Below are 25,426 nucleotides of genomic sequence, written 5' to 3' on the forward strand. Positions count from 1 at the left end.
AGGCCTTCCAACTTCCTTTCATTGAAAAGTGCTCAGCACCCCGAAGCACCACACTTTGAGGTATAATTTTCTGAACCCCAGCAGCTTGCACACAGGTACCAAGACATTCCGGCTGAACAACAGGAGGTAAGGAAGCAAGTTAGTGGCTCACTGGTTCTAATGACCAAATGTCAGGGTGAAGAGGAACCTAGGATGGAAGTGAAACAGCAGATGGGGGTCTTCTCCTAAGTGGCTTGAGATGATCTGTGAAAATGGTTCGCTATTCATTTGACCCAGAAAACCCTACTAAATCTTGCAAATCAAGATGTTTCCATCTTTGCGTTCACTTTAAGAACACTCGTGAGGCCGGGTGTGGTGGCTCATGCCTGTAATCCCAGCACTTTGGGAGGCCGAGGTGGGTGGATCATCTGAGGTCAGGAGTTCGATACCAGCCTGGCCAACATGGTGAAACCCCGTCTCTACTAAAAATATAAAAACTAGCCGGGCGTGGTGGTGGGCACCTGAGGCAGGAGAATTGCTTGAACCCAGGAGATGGAGGTTGCAGTGAGCCAACACGGTGCCATTGCACTCCAGCCTGGGCGACAGAGTGAGACTGTGTCTCAAAACAAAAAAAAAAGGACACTTGTGAAACTGCCCAGGTCCTCAAGGGTATGCATATACAAAAAGCCAAGAAGTATCTGAACGATATTACTTTACAGAGACAGTGTGTACCTGTATTCGTTTATTTTCACACTGCCGTAAAGAACTGCCCCAGACTCGGTGATTTATAAAGGCAAGAGGTTTAATTGATTCACACAGTTCGGCACGGCTGGCGAGGCCTCAGGAAACTTACGTTCATGGCTGAAGGTGAAGGGGAAGCAAGGACTTATTCACAAGATGGCAGGAAGGAGAAGTCCAAGCGAAGGAGGAAGAGCCCCTTATAAAACCATCAGATCTCGTGAGAATTCCCTCACGATCACAAGAACAGCATGGGGGAACCGCCCCCATGACCCAGTCACCTCCCACTGTTGCAGGACTTTTCCTTAGTTCAGTTCAAGACAGGGCTCTTTGTCCCACAGCTACAAAAATTCAGGCTCGCAGACAGTTCGAATGGTGAGGAAGACAGGGTTAGTGCTTCCCACCAGCAGCTGGAATCCCAGGTTCCACACAGTAAGAGGAGGGGCCAGGCTCCTCCCCACTGCACACGGAATGAACCTCCCAAGGCTCCACCCCAGGGTGCAAGCCAGTTGGAGTTTTTCCAGGGACCCCCTCCCACCTGGCATCTCACCACGAGGTCACTGCCCCAACACGCGGGGATTACAATTCAGATTACAATTCAAGATGAGATTTGGATGGTGACACGGTGCCAGACCATATCAGTGCCATTCTGACGTTACAATGGGGGAGTCGGTAGTGCTGAGGCCAAGAAGTGAGGCTGGACACAAAGTCAGTGGTCCAAAAAGAGTGCTGAGTTTTTGCTGCACTCGCTTAAAAATGCAGAGAGCAATGCTGAACTTAAGGGTTTAGATGTAGATTCTTTGGTCATTGAGCACATCCAGGTGAATAAAGCACCTAAAATGCCCCTCCAGACTTACAAAGCTCATGGTTGATTAACCCACACATGAGCTCTCCCTGCCACATCGAGATCATCCTTACTGAAATGGAACAAATTGTTCCTAAATCAGAAGAGGAGGTTGCCCGGAAGAAAAAGTTATCGCAGAAGACACTGAAGAAAGAAAAACGTATGGCTCTGGAATAAATTCAGCATAAAATAAATGCAATTGAAAGGAAAAAAGAAAGAAGAAATGGGAAACAGGAGTGTGAACAAGAGGTGGGTGTACGTGGGGCACGGATCGTGGGAGGGGACAAGCAGGAAGCTGGGTGCCGTGGGAATCTGCAGGCCAGTGACTTCCAAGGTGAGGCCAGTATCATTGTTTCTTTTGGTTTACTCTTGTTGGGAGCCTGAGAGTTCCCGTGGCGTTGTCCTTGGCTTTCTGGGACATTTAAAGCAATGGTCAACTCGAGCTTGTCCACATGGAGAGAATGCTCCATCTCCATACGCCAGGCAGGTACTATGTTAGGCCTTCTTGTATCTGTTCTGCTTTCATCCTCACAACACCGCAATGGGGAGATTCTCTGCTTTGCAGATGAGAAGAAATGAGACTTACGGAAAGGGTAAGAGTTAAGAACTTACCCACAGTGGCACCCACCATCGGGCCATATTCCAAAGGGCAGCATCAACTGCAAAGACCATGATCTTTTCTCTTTCCTTCTGCCTCCTAGATTCAGTGACAAGACCTGGCCTATAGTAAAATGGAAACATGATTTTGTAGGTCTCCTGGTTCCTAGGCAAGTGCTCACTTCACTGAAGGCAGTTTTTCCTGCAGACTTCTGTCCTAGGAGATCCACGTGGCTTTGTTTTTCTCTGCAGCTATCTCGGCCTCTTTCATGAATAGGTAACCTTGCTTTTTCTGACTGTTTTGAGATCTTTACATGCTTGCATTTGCAATTCCCTCAGGCCAGGCCTGTGCTGGATACAGGGAGCACAGGGAGGACACTGTCCCTGCAAGGCTCACAGCCTTCCCTTCTCTGACTCGCCACAGGCCTGACTGATCCCAGGGACAGGAGAGCCAAGGACAGAGGTGGAGGCAGGAGCGCAGGAGTGTGTGATGACCTCGTAGTTCTGAAACAGCAGGTGATTCCTCCCCCATCCCTTCAACCTCCTTTTCCCTTTATTCCTTTTTTTTACCCCTATTTAAGCTGCTGTGTCCTTTGCCCCAGGGAAGAGGTATGAGAGCAGAGAGCAGAAAAAAAGCAGTTGCTTCCTGGCTTTTGTTTTCTAAGCCTTCCTAGAGCCATAGGGGAACAGAAAGTTACTTGGGCTTGGACAAAAGATCTAGAAGAAAACAACAGGAGCATAAGAGAGGAAGTTGAGCCCGCCCAGACTAAGGTTCCTCAGGCTGAATGAAGGGAAAAAGGTGAAAAGTGGGTTCTAGGTACTGCCTCCTAACTGAGGCCCTGGGAAGTAGCAAGACCGTGGGTGAGTTGAGGGGATTGAGAGCAGAGGAGCTTGGCCTTCATTTCCCTAGGGGGTCGGGGAGCCAGGTTGGGGGTGGGGTGGGGAGAGCTGAATAGAGCTCTCCTTACCTGTTCTTTCAGAAAGTCCAGTGTCCCAGTGAAGTGACAAGGCCATAGAGGGGTTCCTGTCAATCCCAATGTAACTGCCCAAGGGATTCTCCTTGCTGGCTGCCTAGACAGAGCCGATTTATCAAGACGGGGGAAATGCAATGGAGAAAGAGTAATTCATGCAGAGCCAGCTGGGCAGGAGACCGGGAGTTTTATTATTACTCAAATCAGTCTCTATTATTACCAAAATCAGAGTTTTTAAAGATGATTTGGCGGATAGGGAGGCTTGGGAAGTGGAGAGTGCTGACTGGTCAGGTTGGAGATGGAATCAGAGAGGATCGAAGTGAGTTTTTCTTGCTGTCTTCTGTTCCTGGATGGGATGGCAGAACTGGTTGAGTCAGGTTACCGGTCTAGTTTCTCAGCTGATCCACTGAATGCAGGGTCTGCAAAATATCCCAAGCACTGGTCTTAGGTTTTACACTAGTGATGTTATCCTCAGGAGCAATTTGGGGAGGTTCAGACTCTTGGAGCCGGAGGCTGCATGACCCCCAAAATGTAATTTCTCATCTTGGAGCTAATTTGTTAGTCCTGCAAAGCCACGCTGGTTCCCAGGCAAGAAGCGGGTCTTTTCGGGAAAGGGTTATTATCAATTTTGTTTCACAGTCAAACCATGAACTGAATTCCCTCCCAAAGTTAGTTCGGCCTGTGCCCGGGAATGAACAAGGACAGCTTAAACGTTAGAAGCAAGGTGGAGTCAGTCAGGTCTGATTTCTTTCACTGTCATCATTTCCTCAGTCATAATATTGCAAAGGCGGTTTCAGCAACGTAACAAGTGAAGGGGTCCTACCATCAGGAATGTGGGGCCTCTCATGGGAACTCCTTGGCTACTGGCTGCTGCGCAGGAACATCTCAGCAGTGAGTGAGATGGTGCTTGTGAAGACAGATGACAAAGAGGATTGGTGGCTCCTATGTCTTGGCACTACATAAGAGTTCCTTTGTTCACCCACCTTGCTCTAGGACATAATCCCAGGCAAAGGGCAGGAGAGAACCCTGAAATGACTACAATTAGGTTACTACCACTTTTTGCTGGAATTGGAGATCAAAATAAAAATGTAAAAATTAATGCAAAATAAAGTTACTTTTCTTATTCACCTGAGTCAGACACAAGCAAAAATGCCATGGGAGCAGGGGAAAAGGGCATAAAGATTGCACTGGGTGGTTGGGGAGTGTGATTGCAGAAGGCTTCCTGGAGGAGGTGAGGCTGAATTGAACATATTTAGGGTTGTTGATATGTATGCCAATTTAAATTTCCAGTAGTGTCAGAGCTCCTGCTCTAACCAAAACAGCCCTCTATCCCAGGGATGTCATCCCTTGCATGCTCAAAGCCCTGTGGGAACTTCTCAGGGGGCTGGTCCCAGAGCGTGGGTGCATACTATTGACTATCCTCAGAATGGCCAATTCCTGTGACCCACAGAAGCCCGCTGGGCACTGTTTCCCGCAGATGCCCTGTCTGGCCAGCAGGGGGAGCAAGCTCACCGTGGCCCAGGGCGTGGCCGGCTTAGCAGGAGCTCCGGGGGGAAGGGCCGGTGGAAGCCCAGAGAGCTAGGAACACCTCGTCGCTTTACTAGCCTGCTAGGGGGTGTCACCTTTGTCACCATTGGACTTTTAGCCCTCAGCCCTCAGCCCTGGGCCCAGCCCTGCATTTTCCTCTAGAACAATTCTTTAGGGTACTACTCCTGACTAGTAACTGGGCAAACAAAGTAGGAGTTGATGGCACATCATGGTTTCTAGGGACGTCTTGGGACAGCTGGGAGCGGGGCTGGGCCTCTGGGGTTTCTCACCTGAACTCTCCAAGCCTGTGGCCTGTGGAGAGGCCCCATCCACTGAGTCATGTAAAATGGCAGATGTTGACAAATAATTATGGGCAAAGCTGCCCATCACACTCATTGAACAGGGGCCATGCCAAATGTCCCTTCATACTACTACTGATAATAACCTGTAGTCCCACCGTATGATGACATGTTATTTAGCAGTTAAAAACCCTGGCGTCCAGGGATATTTAATGACATGGGATACTGCTCACATATAATGTGGATGTTTTTCTCCATTCGTTGTTGCAGAATCTTGCTCTGCCCTGCCCCGCACTCCAGGAGGTTGGCCCCATGCTCTGCATTACCCCGACTCCCTTCCCCTCTGGCTCCAAGCTGGATTCAGCCAACGGGAGACACCAGCAGAAGATGGAAGGCTGGGAGGAGAGGCTGGGATCTGTCTCCTCCACTCCCTGCCTGTCTCGGGGCCTCCAGGACTGCAGCTTCCACTGGGCAGCCTCCCCTTGGACTCTGTGACCACCATTTTTTGCCACTACCCCCTTGATCCTAAGGGTGGTAACAGCTTCCTGCTATTGCCAACTGCTGGGTGCCTCAACATCCTTTGTTGGTTTCCTTAAACTTGTCCGCATCTCTGTAAATCATCCTTTACTAAATAGCCCTTCATCTGAAGCGTCAGTATGAATGCCGTTCCTGCCAGGACTCTGACCAGTGCACATGGTAAGTGAAAAGAGAAAAATACAGAACTTTGTATTTTATAAAAGGCAGATACTTTATCTGTGTTCTTTCACTAAACCCTCACAGCAATGCAGTGGAATGCAGCTGAAAGGAGTGTTGACACCAGATTCAAATTTAGAAAGCATTTGAAAGCAGGGTCTAATGTCTCCATGGAAGAGGAAGAACGTGCTGACAAAGGAAGTGACGAAGGTACTCTAGACATTTATTCCGTTTAGAAGCTTCCATAAGTTACTACCAGATGGTATTTTTTAATGCATAATATTTTAACTCTTAAGAATGTGCTTCTGGGCTGGGTGTGGTGTCTCATGCCTGTCATCCCAGCACTTTGGGAGGCTGAAGTGGGTGGACCACGAGGTCAGGAGATTGAGACCATCCTGGCCAACATGGTGAAACCCCATCTCTACTAAAAATACAAAAATTAGCTGGGCATGGTGGCGCATGGCTGTAATCCCAGCTACTCGGGAGGCTGAGGCAGGAGAATCGATTGAACCTGCGAGGCGGAGGTTGCAGTGAGCCAAGATTGTGCTACTGCACTCCAGACTCCGTCTCAAAAAAAAAAAAAGAATGTGCTTCGATAAAGAAGAAGGGGAGGAAAGGAGGAGGAGGAAGGTGGCTTGATAAAGTAGGACACGTTTTCATCATTGTGCAAACATAAGAAAATAAAGTAGGCCACATGAGCTCAGATGACCTGGTTTTTCCCTAAGCCAAAAACCCAGCTTAGAATGGGAGGAGCTGACTTAATTTCTCAGAATCTCAGCTCTACCACTATGTGACCTCAGTGTTTTAAATCTGTAAAATGGTTATATTAATCGATGCCTTATGGGTCATTGTGATGACTGATAGAGTCAACATATGGAAAGCATCTGGTTCCATGCCCAGGTCCTGTGGGAACTCAGTAAAATTTGAATTCCCCTTCCTATCCCTTCAGCCACATCTGGAAGGGAAAGTTGCGGCTCTGGCTAAAACTGAAATAGGAGTGTGAGACAAAAGCCTCATTTGGTGACCTAGTGCCTGACACGTATTAGGGGCCCTTTTTAAGCAGCTGACAAATCAATGAATGAACAAATGAATGTTCTGCCCAGATCTCCCCTCCCCTGGCCAGGTCCCAGGCTGACTTTTCAAAGCCTTCTTGCACCAAAGCATCTTTATTCTCTATTCCATTGCTGTGTATGAGGTTTCCACGAACCTAGTGGCTTATTCCAGCACACCTTTATTATCTCACAGTTCCTGGGCACAGCCTAGCTGGGTCCTCTGCTCAGGGACTCATAAGGCAGCAATCAAAGGATCAGCTAGGCTGCATTCTCATCTGGAGGCTGGACTGGGGCTGGTCTCAGAGCCTGGGCACACGCTGTTGACTAGCCTCAAAGTCTCCCAAGTCTCACAGACTCATTCAGGTTGTTGGCAGAATTTATCACCATATGGTTGTAGGACTGAAGTCCCTATTTTCTTGCTAGCTGTCAGCAGGAGCCCCTCTCAGCTTCTAAAGGTTGTCCATAGTTCCTTGTTATGTGGCATTCTCACAACATGGCAGCTTACATCCACAAAGTCAGCACATACAAGTTTCTCTCTCCCTTCAGCCCATTCAGATCCGTGTGTGTTTGTGTGTGTGTGTGTGTGTGTGTGTGTGTGTGTGTGTGTGTAAAACCCCCTTTGCCATATAATGTAACTTAATAAAAGGAGTGACAGTCCATCACATTGGCCAGGCCATATTCTGTCGATGAGAAGCAAGTCCCAGTTTCCTCCCATACTCAAGAAGAGATGGTGGGGGTTATACAGGGTGTGGCTCATTGGGGGCCATTTTAGGTTGTGTCCACTACACCTATCCCCTTAGAGTCCTGTTGGGTGATGAACAAACTTATGTATTTTCCTTCCATGTAATCTACTTGCATTTTTACCATGACATTCAGGAAATAATTCCTTAACCCCTGGTAATTGTGACAATGCCAGGAATTCTGGCTATATATGTGTGTGTGTGTGTGTGTGTGTGTGTGTGTGTATATACACACACACACTTTGGGTGTGTATATATATATATACACACATACTTTGGGAGTATATATATATATACTTTTTTAAATTTTTAAGGCAGAGTCTCACTCTGTCACCCAGGCTGGAGTGCAGTGGTGCGATCTCGCTCACTGCAACCTCCACCTCCCAGGTTCAAGCAATTCTCCTGCCTCAGCCTCCCAAGTAGCTGGAATTACAGTTGCTCACCACCATGCCCAGCTACTTTTTGTGTTTTTTTAGTAGAGACGGGGTTTTGCCATGTTGGCCAGGCTGGTCTTGAACTCCTGACCTCAGGTGATCCACCCACCTCGGCCTCCCAAAGTGCTGGGATTACAGGCGTGAGCCCCAGCACCCGGCTGAATTCTGGCAATATTTGTTGCTGGCTTCCTGTGGGGAAATGGAAGAGGTGGCCTCACCACTAGGAGTCTTCATGCTTTTCAGATTCACTGCTCAGATGGCCACTCACTTGTTCATGTCTGTTCACCCATTTGTCAGCATATATTTCCTTGGCTGAGTGGCTAGCACTGTGCCATAGAGGTAATGCTGCTAGTCTCTTCCTTGGTAACCAACTTTACTTCTTTTGTGTTACTTCCTTGAAAAACCAGCTTCCTTTTTTTTCTTTTGTTGAGTAAAAAACATATTTTTTGGTTTAAGTCAAGTATGTGTTCACCTGCAAATAATACAAAACCCAAGAAACAGTGGGTTAAATAAGTAAGAGATTTATTTTAATTACCTTACCAGAGGTCCAGGGTTAGGCACTCCAGGACTGGTGAAGCTGCTCAAAAACGTCATCATCGTCCCAGCCTTCTTCTCCCAGCATCTAACATTAGCCCTCATGGTCACAAGGCTGCTGCTGCATCACCAGGCATCGCACCCATGTTTCACACAGGAAGACGTGGGAGAGGAAAGAGACTTGCCTTTCTATTTCATTTATTTATTTATTTATTTAATTTTATTTTTGAGAAGGAGTCTCGCACTGTCACCCAGGCTGGAGTACAGTGGCGTGATCTCGGCTCACTGCAACCTCTGCGTCCCGGGTTCAAGCGATTCTCCTGCCTCAGCCTCCCGAGTAGCTGGGACTATAGGCACCCACCACAATGCCCAGCTAATTGTTTGTATTTTTAGTAGAGACAGGGTTTCACCGTGTGAGCCAGGATGCTTTCGAACTCTTGACCTCGTGATTTGCCCGCCTCGGCCTCCCAAAGTGTTGGGATTACAGGTGTGAGCCACTGCGCCCGGCCTGAGACTTGCGTTTTTATTCTGGAAGGCTCACCCATCCCAAGGACTTCCATCTACATCTCATTGGTCAGAACTTGATCACATGATCATCAGTAACTCCAAGAGCACTGGGGAAGCAAATCTGTTTAGCTGGGCACATTATCAGCCTGAACAAAATCAAGGTTCTGGTGGCAGGAAGACAAGGAAATGGATTTGGGTTAGGTCACCACTGGGACCACTGTGGAGAATTAGGCCAAATCTCCATGGTTCCTCAAAGCTGAAGGTTCTGCAGTGACAGCAGTGGATTCTTTCTGGGTCCTTGTCAGCAGGCGAAGCTGACACAGAAACATTCTTGGTTTCTTTGCCAGAAACGTGTTAACTGAGCTTCCAGCAGCTGCTGTAAAATGGAAATAATGGCTCTTCTGCCCCGAGGGCCCTGCTGTCCAGAGCTCTCTGGAAGGTGGCAAGAAGCCTCCACCGCAAGCCTGATGGGATGAGATGCTAATGTGCAAACTATGCTTCCGGGTAGAGATCAGACAAACAAACAAAAATGCACAGAGAGAACAGTGCGCAGGTCCTGGACCTGTCAGGCTTCACATCTGTGCCACTCACCCCTCCCCTCTTCCGCTCCGTGTTGCATGGAGCCGCCCCTGATGACTCCATTTTGGTTGGAGATGGGGCTTGGCCAACAGGGAGCACTAGCAAGAGACAGGGAGGTGGAAGGATGGGACACGCCAAGGTTTTCCCTCTCTTTCTACCTCGGGTAGTGTCCCTGCTGCAGCTGTGGTTCCGCCGTGGCTCCAGCGCCTCTCCCAAAAGGCCTGCTGTGCTTTCTGCTTTGCCCCTGTGCTATAGCCCCCTGCTCTCCAGCGACAGCACTTTCCTGGCCTTGCCCCCAGCTCAGGGTTGTCACATCTGATACTAATCTCAGGGTTTGTGTGTTTGGCTGCTCAGTCTCCCACCCACTGTGTAACCAGTACTCTGCCTCAAAGTCCTTCTGTTTTCACGACTCCAGTGGTCTTTGTCTCCTGGTTAGATCCTGACTCATACAAACCATACAAGAAACACCCAAACACCCATCTCTTAGCTTTAACAATGATTACCATTCTGCCACATTTGTTTCATCTATTTTTATTTTTGTGGAAAAAAAAATCTCAGGCATCATAATGTTGCTAAATGATTTCAGCATGTATCTCTGAAAAATAAGGACATTTTCTTACATAACAGGCATATTTAGTTGTTCACACCCGTGTTCACAAATTAACACACCTAACAACATGAGCAAAACTTCCTTATGGCCATCGAATACGCAATCCATATTCAAATTCCCCCAATTGTTCCAGAGATGTCTATTTTACAGTTGGTTTGTTCAAATCAAGATTTAAACAAGGTTCACACATTGCATTTGGTAGATATGTTTCCTGAGCGTCTTTTAATCTTAAGCAGTCCTCCCCACTAGACAATCACATGCAGACACACACACACACACACACAGTCGCACTGGCACACCCTGCTCATGCCCACTTCTCACAGCACCCTTTGTAAAAACTATCCTGTCAGTTTTGGTCCACAGCCCTTCACCCTGTCCTCTCTTCTCTGTACCCCTAGAGACTCCAAGTCACTGAGCCACGACTTGGTACTGACTCTTTTATTTTTTCCTACATTTCTTTGTTTTGTTTGCCTCATAGTAGGTAAAGTCACACAGAGGCAAGAACTAAGTCTCATAATGACCTTAACAGCAAAGAAAACTTAAAGGTTACCTATTCTGAGACTTGATTTTTCTTTTTTATTGTTTTACAATTTGCATAAATAATACATCACTACTCATGGATAAAAAAACTGAGGCCCAGGGAAGCTAAGTAATCTGTCTAAGAATGCATAGCAAGTTGGCGTCAGAACAGGCATCCACTTTGGGTGGATTTTCCACTGTACTATGCACGTCTCTTTCCATTTTTCTGTGGCACCCACCACTGTGTTATGAAATGCAGACAAGGGTCCTCACTAAGTGCCTGTTGCCTGACAGATTATGGCTCTGAGGTCAGTGCAGTCGTGGCCATTTAGAGATGGTTACTGAAAGTTAATAATTGGTGATTCCTGCCTAAAAATCCCACCACATACTACAATCCCTTTGAATTTTCAAGAAATATTTGATCCATTAAGGATATCAGAAGCCTTTGGTGAGCCAGATATGGTGGCTCATTCCTGTAATCCCAATACTTTGGGAGGCCAAGATGGAAGGATCAGTTGAGCCCAGGAGTCCAACACCAGCCTGGGAAACATAGTGAGACCCTATATCTACAAAAAATAAAATGAAATAAAAATATCAGGCCAGGCACGGTGGCTCATGCCTGTAATCCCAGCACTTTGGGAGGCTGAGACAGACGGATCACAAGGTCAGGAGATCGAGACCATCCTAGCTAACACGGTGAAACCCCATCTCTACTAAAATACAAAAAACTTAGCCGGGCGTGGCGGTGGGCGCCTGTCATCCCAGCTACTTAGGAAGCTGAGGCAGGAGAATGGCGTGAACCCAGGAGGCAGAGCTGGCAGTGAGCTGAGATCACGCCACTGCACTCCAGCCTAGGTGACTGAGCGAGACTCCCTCTCAAAAAAAAAAAAAAAAAAATTAAAAAGGAGTTTTTGGTGATGGTTGATAGAGTGATAGAGTCATCCAGCTAATCTTGGGGAAAGCAGACCCAAAAGAAAGATGTCAAAATGCACGCACTTGTAAACCCATAGAGATGGAGAACACATTGGTGGTCGCCAGGGTCTGGGGAAAGGGGAAACGGGGAGTAACTGATTAATTGGTGCAGAGTTTTCTTTGCGGGTGATTAAAATGTTTTGGAACTAGATAGAAGTGGTGGTTGCGAAACATTGAACACGCTAAATGCCACTGAATTTTCACTTTAAGATGATTAATTTTATGTGATGTGGATTTCACCCCAATAAAAATAAATACATTACACTTAACTGGTTAGAATGTCCCAACTCAATTCTGTTGGACCCAACCACACCGCAGCCTTGACATCTCCTCAGACTGTGTAAGCAGAAGATGAGATTCCAGGGGGAAATTCCCTGGAGTTTATAGGAGCAGTGTATTAGGCAGTATTTTGGCTCTCCCCTCCTCAGTCAAGGGAGGCACTGCAAGAGAATTGCGCTTCCAGATCGTGGATGCCTGTAAGAAGCACATTCAGGCATCCACGGGGCAGGATGGAGGAGTCTGCAGTGGAGCAGCTTACATGCCCAAGCCCTACTCACGAGTTTCGTGGGGCAGCAGGTTTCCTGGCGTGTCTACCAGCACTGCCCCCAAGAGCCCACCACGGACAGAGGGACTCCAGCTGTCAGAGGGAGAGGCTGAGGGAGGGACCCAAAGTAATTCCCCTTGGGAAATGGCACTTGGACACCTGCCATCTTGAGAACAGCAGTAGAGAACCCACAAAACCCGCAAAGAAGAGGCTACAATCAAATGCCCCGTGAAGCAAAAAGATTATCTTACCCATCGCACTCCCTCCTCTTCCCCAAGTCCCCAAGAAGGGGAAGAGACAGGGACCAAAAGAGAGAGGAGAGGGATGAAGACCGACCATCCCACCCTCACGACGGGCGCCTGACTTGAGGCAGGCTGGTCTGGAGGAAGTGCAGGCAGTGGATATGACATCAGATTCAAGATTTGAGGCTTTGAAAAGGAAGTGGACTGGATCGTAGGGGTTTTTTAATACCTAAAAACAACCAAAAAGCTATGGAATTATGAAAAGAAGATTTGGTATAAATCTCTAAAAAGATCTGGAGAAAAAATAGAATCGTTTCATGTTTGTGCCCCATGGAGTTCAAAGAGTTAAGTAAGTTGTTTAATCTCTATTTTGTCATCTGTAAAATGAGGATAATAATGCCTTCTTGCTGGGTATTGGGAATTTCAGTGCAGTGATATTCACAAAGCCCCTGGCACACAGGCAGTCAATAAAACGAAAAATAGAGCTGCCGCCTTCAGAAAGCAGAAAATGCTTCCGGGCAGAAACACACAAGTCCTGGGGGGTGACACTCCCAAACAAAGGCTCAGTTTTTCACATCATCTGGGGCTTGAAATACTGATAGGCTTCTCCCCTCTGAGGCTGTCTTCGTTCCCTAACTAAAAGCCACCTTTATCATTGCTCAAGAAGACCAAGTATGACTCGAGCCGCACTGAACACAGCAAGACCTGGGACACCCAAGGAAGCTCGACAAGGCGCTGGGGAATAGCAAACTGAGGACTCTTGGCAGTTACCTGATGACTCCATGGAACAAAGGAGTCCAGGCCTTTCCAGAAGTCAGCAGAAGAGGCTCCCTGAGATGAGGGTCCTGGGGTGGGGAAGGAGCAAGGTATGCCAGATGAGCTGGAACACAAATACCCTGTTACCCTGGCACCCACTGGCAGCTGTCACTGGACACCTGATGGGAGAGTTTCTCCCAAAAGTTATGGGCTGGCATCCCCGGCAGCAGAATTTCCATGTGCATGGTCCTGAGGACGGAGACAGGTCCAGAGCCTGGGGGTTGAGAACAAGAAGAAGGTGGAGCAGCCGTGCTGCAGGGCGGCAAAGAGACCTGGATTTGTCTGAGGCGTTGGCATTGAGGCACCCCTTGATGCCACTTCCTAGATATGTGATGTGGCTCGGGGCTGGTCTTTGGGCCTGTTTCTTTATCTGTAAAATGGAGATAGCACCTCAGTTTGATAGGTAGATTGTTGCTCTCAATTCTTTACTCTCTCCTACCACTTGGTTCTATGGTGCCCCACAGCAGCAGAGTATATTTCACCCCCTGGACACTGGGGCTTGGTGATTGTGATGGGTTGACTTGTGTCCTCTCTAATTCATATGTTGAAGCCTGAACCCCCAGTAGCTCAAAATGGGGCTGTATTTGCAGGTAAGAACTTTAAGGATGATTAAGTAAAAATGAGGCCATTTGGCTGGACCCTAATCCAATGTGACTGGTGTCCTTATAAGAGGAAATTTGGGTACACAGAGACACCAGGGATGCATGGGCTCAGAGAAAAGGCCACATGAAGACACGGCAAGAAGGCGGCATCCACAAGCCAAGAAGAAGGGCCTCAGGAGAAACCAACCCTGCCAACACCTTGACCTTCCACTTCCAACCTCCACAACTGTGAGAAAGAAATGTCTATTGCTTAAGCCACCCAGTACATGGTATTTGTTAGGGCAGCCTGACACTGAAAGTTGGTCTGCTTTTTATTACCAGCATGCATGCACCAGCAATTCTAAACAATGCCTGTGACAAAATGTTCCTTCCTGCAGCCTAGACTGCTCCTACCACTCCCACCCTTAGAACCTCACTGATTGGCATGACTCTTGTTAAGACTGTAATAAAAAGATTATTATTGGTATCAGCAAGAAAGCAAGGGTTAGCTTATTGAGCAGAGGGTAAATCTCATAAGGATATGTACAGCAAGTCAGCATTTACATAGTCTAAGAACACACAAAACAATGCTATATATTATGTAGGTACGTATACACATAAAGCATGAAGACTTGCCTAGAAATATTAGACACCAAACTTATGATAATGGTTTTCCTTTTCTTGAGACCGAGTTTCACTCTTGTTGCCAGGCTGGAGTGCGACGGCACAATCTCGGCTCGCCGCAACCTCCGGCTCCTGGGTTCAAGTGATTCTCCTGCCTCAGCATCCTGAGTAGCTGGGATTACAGGCATGCACCACCATGCCCGACTAATTTCGTATTTTTAGTAGAGACAGGGTTTCTCCATGTTGGTCAGGCTGGTCTTGAACTCCCGACCTCAGGTGATCTGCCTGCCTCAGCCTCTCAAAGTGCTGGGATTATAGGTGTGAGCCACCGCGCCCAGCCTGATAATGGTTTTCATTGGTGGGGAGAGCTGGAGGGTAAAAAGAGGTCCATAGATAATAAAGGTGACTTGTCATTTATTAGGCCATTGTGTTGTTCATTGTATTCATTGTATCATAAATATTCATTACATTATTCCCCATGAGTTTTTATATTATTTAAATATTTCATTTAAATATTTAAATGATGGCTCAAACTTTGGAAGCCCAAGGCAGGAGGATCACTCAAGACCAGGAGTTCCAGACTAGCCTGGGCAGCATAGAGAGACCCCATCTCTTAAAACAAAATTAGCCAAGTGGGATGGCTGGCACTTGTAGTCCCAGCTACTTGAAAGGCAGAGGTAAGAGGATCACTTGAGCCCAGGAGCTTGAATCTGCAGTGAGCCATGTTTGAGCCCCTGCACTCCAGCCTGGCTGACAGAGTGAGGCCATGACTCCAAAAAGTAAAACAAAACATAACTGTGCATCAGTCAAGGAGCCTGCTCTAGCCTCCATACCAGGGCAGACCCACCACCAGGCTCCATCTCCATTTTCCATGGACTGTCTTCCCTCCTGGCCTAGAGCCATGACCTGGCCTGCTTCAGGGAACAAGAGGTAGTTCAGGATGACTGAGCCCAGAAGTGGTAGGGGACAAGACCAGGGATGTGGCTGAACAGGTGAGTGGTGGCCAAGGCACAGACGGCCTTGTGTGCCATGTTGGAGAACTTGGGCTGTGTATGAAGAGTCATTGGGACAGATCAGTGGCTTGGTGACAGGGAGACAGGGTGGCACTGGAGGCGTACAAGAGACAGTGAGGTGGGGTCTGCAACAAAGGGAGGGATGTGCAAAGGGAGTTGGTCAAGAGAAATGGGGACAGATCTAGCCCCATGGCTGGTCTGCTGTAGGATGGCAGCCAGTTCCAGCTGGAGGTGGAGTTTTCCTGGGTAAAAATGGAAGCAGCCAGCAATTGCTATTTATAAAAATAACTACAAAGGCTTGACAGCCCAGAGAGAATGCTGAAAAAGTAAATTGAGGGCTGTTGGGAAAATGCTCAGTGTTTCTCATCTTCAAAGCATTTCCGAGACATGAGCTCATGAATCCTTTCTCCATGGCCCTGAGAAAAATATAGCAAAAGAAGGTGGCAGGGGTGGGACAAAGCATGGGTGACTTCCCCAAAGCAGCAGAATCTGGCTGCTGGAGATGTTATCATGGGATGCCCCTCAAATGACCACTCCTTCGATCTGCCCCTACTCTGTTCCTCAGACTCAGCCTGGTTAGGGGCTTGGCTATGAAACAGCAAAGGGTGAGGCAGGCGGAGTTGGCAGGCCATGACAGCAACTGTGCTGGGGGTCACTGCCAGCCCCAGGGGGCTGCTTAGATCCTAGTGATGAAGGCAATAAAATGGCCAGGGGGCAGCCTGGGCTACTGGTCAGGGGTCACACTGACCCCACATCCCTGACTGAGGCACATGGGACTTAATGGTGAAATTGGTACAGACAACAGCTGCAATGCAAGCTTGGGCAAGGAAGAGGGTTTGAACCCAGACAAGGCAATAGGGAGGGAATGAAGGGCAGAGAGCAGACAGGAAGTGTGTGCCACCTTGTCACCTGGAATAAGAGCTACCTGCTACAAGTGCCAGGCGCTTGAGCTCCCATTGTTGTGACCCCCAAAAGCCCAAAGCATGGAGGGGCTTTTATCACTCTTTCACAGAGAAAGAAACTGGGAAGGCCAGGTGTGGTGGCTCACACCTGTAATCCCAACACTTTGGGAGGCCAAGGCAGGAGGATCACTTGAGGCCAAGTGTTTAAGACCAGTCTGGGCAACAAAGTGAGACCCTACATCTACAAAAAATAAAAAATAAAAATTAGGCCCGCATGGGGGCTCGCACGTGTCATCTTAGCGCCTCTGGAGGGTTAGACCGGCGTGGGGGCACGCACATGTCATCTTAGCGCCTCTGGAGGGGTAGACCGGCATGGGGGCTCGTACATGTCATCTTAGCGCCTCTGGAGGGTTAGACCGGCATGGGGCTTGCACATGTCGTCTTAGCGCCTCTGGAGGGTGAGGTAGGAGAATTGCTTGCCCAAGAGATCAAGGCTGCAATAAGCTATGATCTCACCACTGCACTCCAGCCTGAGCAGCAGAGCAAGACCCTGTCTCAAAGAGAGAGAGAAAAAGAGAGAGAGAGAGAGAGACAGAGACAGACGAACGAGTTCTTTTAAGGAGAGCATCTCGCACAGCAGGAGTAACGGGATTTGCATTCATCTTCTCACCCCTGGCATGCCCCCACTCATTCTTCAAGTTTTGACTCAAGATCCCCTCCCCTGGAAGCCTTCCCAGGCTGCCCTCAGAGGGAAAGAGCAGTTTGCTTTTCTGTGCCCAGCAGCACAGAGTTGGCCCTGTGAGAGCACCACGGTGCTGAGCTGTAAGGGCTCATTGCTTCTCTCCCACTGCACAGTGCCCTGAGAAGGACCGGTGGAACCTTGGCTTCCCTTGCTGTTGCCCCAGTCCTGGCAGGAACCAGCTTCCTCTGCTTTCTTGTTGTTTCAGCTCCCCAGGACCTGGTGCACCCCATGTCTCCTGCAGGGTGACCGCTAGCTGGCAAAGCCTGTCCCTGTTGTAGGTCAGATTCTCCAGAGGGAGAAGCAGACGGGCCAGAAGCTGGGTCAGGTAGGCAACCCCGTGGCAGAGGGGAGGGTGGCCCAACCCACAAGTGCAGTGACCCATGGGCCCAGAACAAAGACACACTTTACCCACACCCAGGCATGTGACAGAGTGGACTGGGCATCTAAGTCCACTGGGGGAAACAGCAGGAAACAGAACAGATGGTTGGGCTTACATTCCGGTGGGGAGTTGGACAACACACGAGCAGATCCATAAAGTGATCTCCGAGAGTGATCTGTGCCGCCAAAAAGGGAAGACAGGGTCCTGCGACAGGGCTGACTGTGAAGCCTCCTTAGCCAGGCTGGACAGGGATGCTCTCCCAGGAGCCCGCACTGGAGACTAGCGTGTCCCACCAGACTTTCACGCGGCCTGCGAGTGCTCAGCAATGGTGACAACAGGGTCTCCACTCCATGAAAAACCATCCACAGACCCGAAAGCACTGCTTTCATTTCATGGTTCTGCACATTTTCTCCAGCCTCTGTGGTGAAAGAGTATTTCATTGCTTTCGACAGAAGGCGTATTTGTGTGTGTACATATGCTTGAGAGAAATTTACTGAAAAGATGTGGGTACGAGACCAGCTGGCTGCACTTGCCACGCCAGGATCCTCTCTCAGCAATATGCCCAAAAGCTCGTGTTTGCAATGCTCGAGTCCCAGCCAGGGGAGACACGGGTGTAAGGGACCCACAGGGGAACATTTGTGTTGACTCGGAGCTCCGCATGCCCCTTCAAAGGAGGGGAGAACCTTGGAGGGAGGAAGGGACTGAAGACTTTCCAGGGAAATTTAAGAGTCTCAGGCAATTAGTCAGATCCAGAGTATAGATTCCATATTCAGAAGCAGAAGAGGGAAATGCAGTTTTTTGGGGATCTCTCTCTTCTAGTCTCCTTCTGAAAAGCACTTTTGTAAGACCTCAATTCCTATACCTCCTCAATGGGTATGATTCCTACCACTTTTTCATAAGTATAGTTTCCTTCAAGGTTTACAATTTTTCTAGATCTTCAAGTATATAAGGCGTAGTAGTGCTAAACAGAGGCGGAAGTAGTGAAGGGAGTTTTGAACATAAAAACATAAATCGCAAGGTGATGAACATGTTTAGTTCTTCCTTCACCTCTCTCCCCCCACCATTTTCTTTTTTCCATCAGTTTCTCTTTATGGTTAACATGAAAGAGCTTTAAATAAAACATGCCAAGGGAGAAGATAAGCTGGGACTCCAGATTCGGGAAAGATGGAAAAAGATAAGGTGCTGTAGGCAAAAAAGTGGCCCTCTCGAAAGATGTCCCCACTTTAATGCCCAGAATCTGTGAGTATGTTAGTTTACATTGCAAAGGGGAATTAAGGTTGAAGATGGGATTAATCAGCAGACCTTCAAATAAGGAGATCACGCAGGGTCCTTGCAAGCTGGAGAGGGAGGCAGAAGAGGAGGCCAGGGAATGCTATGAGGCAGGTGCCTCCAGAAGCTGGAATACACACGGAGACAAATTCTCACCTCAGAGCCTCGAGGAAATACTTTGATTTTAGCCCAGCGAGACCCAGGTGGGACTTCCTAACCACAGAACTGTCAGATGATACATTCATCTTGTTTAAGTCACCAAGGTTATGGTAGTTTGTTATGTCTGCAGTAGAAAACTAATATGTACGGATAGAGAGGAAAGGATTGAGAACAAGACAGAGAAGGCCTAAAGCAGTGAGCTGGAGAAAAAGGCCATTCTGGGGGCAGAAAGACTCAGGACAAGTTGGATCCGATTCTTCATGGGGCACCCTGGGCCTCGGGGTGGGGTAGAGGCAAAAGACATCTCCCCTTGCTGGCCATTCTAGCATTCAGGACCAGCTACATAATTTGGGGACCCCAGTACAAAATGAAAATGCAGGGCCCCTTGTGTAAAGTTATTAAATGGGAGGATCGCTTGAACCTGGGAGGTGGAGGTTACAGTGAGCCAAGATTGCACCACTGCACTGCAGCCTGGGCAACAGAGTATGACTCCGTCTCAAAAAAAAAAAAAAAAAAAAAAGAAAGAAAAAAAAAAGAAAGTCTCAGACAATGACAGAGCTGTTGTGAGTGTGGGGCCCCATAAGCCTGCACTGGTTGCACCCCCGGGAAGCTGGCCCTGCCCATAGTTATGAGTGTAGATGTGGGTTACCCAGGAGCTTTTATGTGGGCCCCTGGGTGGTGGATACACCTTTTGTCTGATTACTAGGCCACAGCTTCCTGGAACCTTTCTCAGTTCCCCCATGGCTAACTTTGCCATGGACTTGAGTCTTTTTTTTTTTTTTCCAGACAGAGTCTTGCTCTGTCGCCCAGGCTGGAGTGCAGTGGCGCGATCTCGGCTCACTGCAACCTCCACCTCCCGGGTTCAAGCAATTCTCCTGCCTCAGCCTCACAAGTAGCTGGAATTACAGGCATGCACCACCATACTCAGCTAATTTTTTTTTTAATTATTTTTTATTTTTATTAGAGACGGAGTTTTGCTATGTTGGCCAGCCTGGTCTCGAATTCCTGACCTCAGGTGATCCACCCGCCTTAGCCTCCCAAAGTGCTGGGATTATAGGCATGAGCCACCACACCTGGCCAACTTGAGTCTTTAAAAGGAGAATGTACCTGATACGTATTAGAAGATACCTCTTCCCCTGCTCCTATCTCCCGGTCCCCTCTCTGAGCTAGTTTGTTCTGCTGTCCCTAGGGGGTCTTCAGCACCAAGGGATGGGGGCACAAATAGGGGTCTGGGTGACCTGAAATTGCAGGCAGGAATCAGAGGCAGAATTTTTATCTTAAATAAGAGCAAAAGGAATAAAGCGGACAGTTCCTAAAATGCCTGTGTTTCTGGAGTTTAGAATCTCAGTTTATGTTCCTTCTGGCAAACCATATACAAAGGATTCTTGCAGAACCACTGTTCCTTACCAAGCTGTGTTAGGCTGAAATCACCATTACGCTAATGTGTATTTTAAGTCATTTCCCCCACTGTGGGGCACCACACACCTCACCTCCATGAGCATCCCATCCTCACTGCCCACGGCTGACCTCTTTAAATGGGGACTGGGAGTTTGTTTTCAATCTAATGTCTCCAGCTGAGGTGGGTGAGTGCTTGGTTACAGGCAATGGAGCAGGTGAAGGGAGGCCTTTGGCATTCACTCTTTCTCAATAGAGGTAAGATTTTCTTACCATTTTCCCAACGCCTCTGGATAATTCTTTGCTATTTTCAAAGGAATGAGACTCATATTTCAGAGGAGATCGCCATCTCATGCTTACTTCATGTGGCTGTCCTTACCACGTGACATCCAGTGTGTTTTGAGCCCCCAGGTGCTGCCTGAGCCCCTGTTTGATGAAAAACAAATTGTTGAAAGGAGAGAAGGTGAAGAATAGTTGAAGAGAGGAAGAGCGGCAGAAGCAGCTGCCACTGAGTAGGGACTGGTGAGTAGCTACTTTGTAAACCCTGTAACAGGCTTTCGAGTCAGCACTGTTCCTGCTCTACCCAAACCCAATCTCCCCACCTTCGTTGCTGGGAAAGCCCCAATATTTCCTATGAAAGCAGTTTTTAAAAATTGAAGTATAATACTGTGTTTCTCGAACTTTAACGTGTGAGTGTATTGCCTGGCAATGTAGTTAAAGTGCAGCTTCCGATTCAGTAGGTGCTGGGACCTCAATTCTGCATTTATAACAAGCTCCTGGGTGATGTTAATGCTGCTGGGCCATGGACCACACTTTGAGCCTCAAATATACATACAGAAAAGTGCACAAATCATGCCTACAGTCATGGGTACTTGGGTCAACACACCCAAGTACCCATGACTCAGATTAAGAAATAGAGAACATTACTTGTATCCCACAAGCTGCCCTCATGCCGCCTTCCAATCAGTACCTTCATCCACCTCCCCAAAGGTGACAACACTCTTGAGTTCTATGCCATAGACTAGTGTGGCTTGTTTTTGCACTTAATCTTAGCCAAAAGGCTGAGAAGTGAGTTGTGTGGCTTCTTTCTAAACTTTACATAGTATGTGTTCTTTGGGGTAAAGTCTTGAACTTGATCAGGGATCCAGCCTCCACAAGGCCAGGTGCTCAAGGAAAACAACGTCCTCCCCAGGCTCAGTGTGATTGCTGTCAGCCAAGCGTGGGTGCTCCCTCGGCCTTGTCAGTGACTGGTTTAGACATGGCATGTGGTGCAATTCTGGCCAGTGAGGAAAGTCTGCTGGAGGTTTTGGGAAAGTTTTCCTTGTTGATGAAAAAGATGCGCAGAACAAAACACTCTTTGGTTTTTGTTTGATGTTGTTGTTCCCAGAATAGTGGCAGTCCGCTTACAACCATGAAGGGAAACCAGCTGAGGTCTCCAGTCAACATCTGAGGATGGGAAGGTGAAATGGAGTGGGAATAGGCCCAGGTCAGGAAGGCACTCACCTAGGGCACAAAGTTTAAGGGGTGCCCAAAATCTCAATCTCAGTAATCAAGATTATATATATATATATATATATATATATATATATATGAGACAGTGTCTCACTCTGTCTCCCAGGCTGGTGTACAGTGGTGCAATCATAGCTCACTGCAGATTCGAACTCCAGGGCTCCAGAAATCTTCCCACCTTGGCCTTCTGAGTAGCTGGGACTACAGGCATGCACTACCACACCTGGCTAATTTTTATCTTTTTTGTAGAGACAGGGGTCTCCCTATGATGCCCAGGCCAGTGTCATACTCCTGACCTCAAGCAATCCTCCCACCAAAGTGCTGGGATTATAGGTGTGAATCACCGTGCCCAGCCTAGAATTAAGTTTTAAAAATAAAAATAATGCAAATATCCAAAATTTTGAAAAAATACCAAAATTTTAAATAAACACAGGGTTAGTAACAGTGCCGTGCTGAGTGATGTTGAAGCCCAGAGTAAAAAAAAAAAAAAAAAATCAGTAATGCTGATTATCTTTACTTAAAATGTTGATATTTTATTCCCAATTTTTTGCATTAATTTTCATTTTTTAAATATTGTAATAAATACTATTTATCTTGCTGATTGAATTTTTTTGGACTCCTGAAATTTTGTGCCAGCCTTGTCCCAGCCCTGAGTTAAAAAATAAAAACTCTAGAACTGTTTTACCTCCAGATTTTCATTTTGTGGAATAACAGAAGTTCTTATTGTTTAAGTTATTTTTTGTTGGGGTTTCTGTTTCTTGCACTTCAAAGTATAATAGTCAGTGTAAGATCAATTAGCTATAAGTGACAGAAACCCAATTCAAACTGGCTTAAATGATGAGGAAAGTACTAGCTCATATTTCAGAGAATGCAGAGTAGTGTGGGCTCTGGCTTTGTCTCTCTTCTGTTCTATCGGTATTTTCTCCATAACCTTCAGGTTTGTCTGAAGGTCAGGTTTGTATAATGAAGAATTTGTCTGGTCCTGTCTCAGGTTCCTGGCACAGAGCTTCTTAAACTCTGTGGAATTTCCCAAGGGATAGGAGTGTCTTTGTTATTCATGAGCTCCATGGATTACACCTGAGTTTATGCTGAGATGGTTCAGGATTAAGACTGGTCACCAGAAAGATCAACCACGTAATTAGAGGGTTGGGGTTTTGAACCAGCCCTACCTCCAAGGAGGGAGGAAGAGCTGGAGATTGAGTTCAACCATGTGGCAAATGTTCAGTCATGCCAATGGAATGGCACTCTAATAAAAACTCTGGATGTTGAAGCTCAGTGGAGCTCCTGGTTAATGAACACACTGATGCACTGGGAGAGTGATATGGGCCAATTCCATGGGGACAGGGCCCAGAAGCTCTGCATTCTAGAAGCTCTTAGGCCTTACCCTATGCTCTTGATTGATATTCTTTATTATAAAACTATAATCATAATGTAGGCTTTCCTGAGTTCTGTGAGTCATTCTAGCAAATTATTGAACTTGAGAGGGATTGTGGGAACACTCAGATTTGTAGCCAGCTGGTCAGAAATGCTGGTGGTCTGAGACCCCACCTTGTGGCTGGCATTTGAAGTGAAACAGTCTTGTAGGGGACTGTGCCCTATAGTGTGGAGTCTCCACTAACTCTGGGTATTTGTATTTGCATCTGGGGAATCATATTACAGTACACCAGTTGGTGTCAGAACAGTTGGTATCAGAAGAGTCAGCTTCCTCCAGAGTCACAGAAGGGCTGCCAGCAGCAACATACCTACTAGTTTATTTCCAGCAAGACAGATAGAAGAGCCTTTCCCCAAAATATGGAATTGATGGCCATTCCTTCAGTCTTACTGTGCCTGCTTCTGTCATCCTAGACCTAAGACAATCACCAGGAGAATGTCACATAATAATTGGCTTAAGCCCAGATTCTTAAACCAGGCACAGGGGATTATTGTGATTGGCTAATCAATCTTCCCATCCTGCCCACAAGAATTAGAAATGGGGTCATTGACCCTTGGCCCATGGTAGCTATTTTGAGGAGTGGTAAATAATTAAACAAAGCTGAAGTTCTGTTAGAAAGGGAACAGGGGGCCAGCTGTGGTGGCTCAAGCCTGTAATCCCAACACTTCGAGAGGCCATATTGGGAGGATCATTTCAGGCCGGGAGTTGAGACCAGCCTGGGCAACATAGCAAGACCCCATTTCTACAAAAAATTTTAAAAAATAAGCCAGTACAGTGGCACACACCAGTAGTCCCAGTTACTTAGGAGGGGATAGGTGGACGTATCACTTGAAAACAGGAGGTAAAGGCTGTAGTGAGCTATGATCATGCCACTGCACTCCAGCCTGGGCAACAGAGCAAGATCCTGTTTCAAAAAAAAAAAAAAAAAAGAGGAAAAGGAAAAGAAGAAAAGAAAGGGAAGGGAAAATAAATAGTGGAAGTTAGACCACCAATAGCAACATAAAGAAGACAGAATGGCCTTGATGTGAATCCTAACTTCGATACTTACCCACTGCAGGGAGAGACTCTGTTTTCTCATCTGTAAAACAGAGGTAACAGTGTCTACTTGACCTAAGTACTTATGAGGGTTAAATGAAAATGCATGGTGTCTGATATACAGCAGGTGCATAATTAAATGCATAGTGTCAAACATACAGTAACTGCATAACTAAATGCATAGTATTTGGCACATGGGAGGCACACAAATATAGTTCTTTCACCCAGTCTCCTTTAGACATTGAGTTCCTGGGGGGTGAGTGCAGCGCTTGCCTGGCATGGTGCTTGGCACATGGTGGGCCTTTAATAGATACTTATTAAAGGAATAGGGCAAGAGAACATTCCTCTGAATAACTGGAACCTTTTCCTTCTCCCTCATACTAAGGATTATGCAACTGTGTAGCCCATTCTTCCTTTGACACTAGGAACATTTTAGCTAATTGAATTTGAATTTCAGCTGTAACAACTACTTGGCCTTCCTAGACTACACATCTATGCTCCTCTGTATCTAATCTTGACCCTCTACTCCTAGTTCTCTCAGGCCTAATTCTCTACTTCTTTGTTTTTATTTTCCCAGCATCATTTTGTTGTAAGTATCCCTGCTATAAGCCATCTTTGTGGAAAGAGATGGAGCAAAAACACACAAGTAGACAAACCAAATGCTTTATAAAAAAGCCACTGAAGACACATTAAGGAAGCCACTTTCCACCATTTATTAAATAAATTCTTTCCCAGGCCGGTCTGAGTTGCACCCAGACTTTACATCAGGCTTTGTTCCAAGTGGGTGGAGGTGCCAAAGGGAATACTGTGGCCTGAAAGACGTCCAAGGAAAAAGGCTTCTTTTAGAGGCAAGCCCACATTACACAGTTGGCAATGCTAAGCTGAACGTCCTCCCAGCTTCCAGGGGGAAATGAAAGACATTCCCCCCATAGCTTCGGTTTCAAGCTCTTACAGCTGGAAGGGCAGGAGAGCCAAGTTCCGCCTTTTCAATGCAGGTTGTCACTTGGGTGCCAGGATCTGCTGATCGATTAACCAAACATCCAACGTGAGAAAAAGGGCCAGCACACATCTTTTTGCTTAGCCCTTATTAAATGCTCCATTTAACCCCAAAGAACCTGACTTTCTCTTTTTTTCATCTGCCAGAGCTCAAGAACACCATTACTAAAGAATTTTTCTTGAAAAATTACAA

The 25,426-nt window shown here is 47.2% G+C and overlaps 1 long non-coding RNA gene and 1 pseudogene across 1 annotated transcript in view; one reads left to right on the forward strand and one right to left on the reverse strand.

Moving 5' to 3' along the window:
- Positions 1-251: 251 nt before the first annotated feature.
- On the forward strand, positions 252-1,738 carry LOC112617167 (annotated as a pseudogene).
- A 23,196-nt stretch (positions 1,739-24,934) lies between these two features.
- Positions 24,935-25,426, reverse strand: part of LOC112617171 — a 36,776-nt gene continuing 36,284 nt past the window's right edge. The window contains exon 3 of the long non-coding RNA XR_003117862.1: positions 24,935-25,049. This is a non-coding gene — a long non-coding RNA (uncharacterized LOC112617171). The remainder of the gene's footprint in view (positions 25,050-25,426) is intronic.

This window comes from Theropithecus gelada, unplaced genomic scaffold (assembly GCF_003255815.1).
Source record: "Theropithecus gelada isolate Dixy unplaced genomic scaffold, Tgel_1.0 HiC_scaffold_15884, whole genome shotgun sequence".
In the NCBI taxonomy this organism is placed as follows: domain Eukaryota; kingdom Metazoa; phylum Chordata; class Mammalia; order Primates; family Cercopithecidae; genus Theropithecus; species Theropithecus gelada.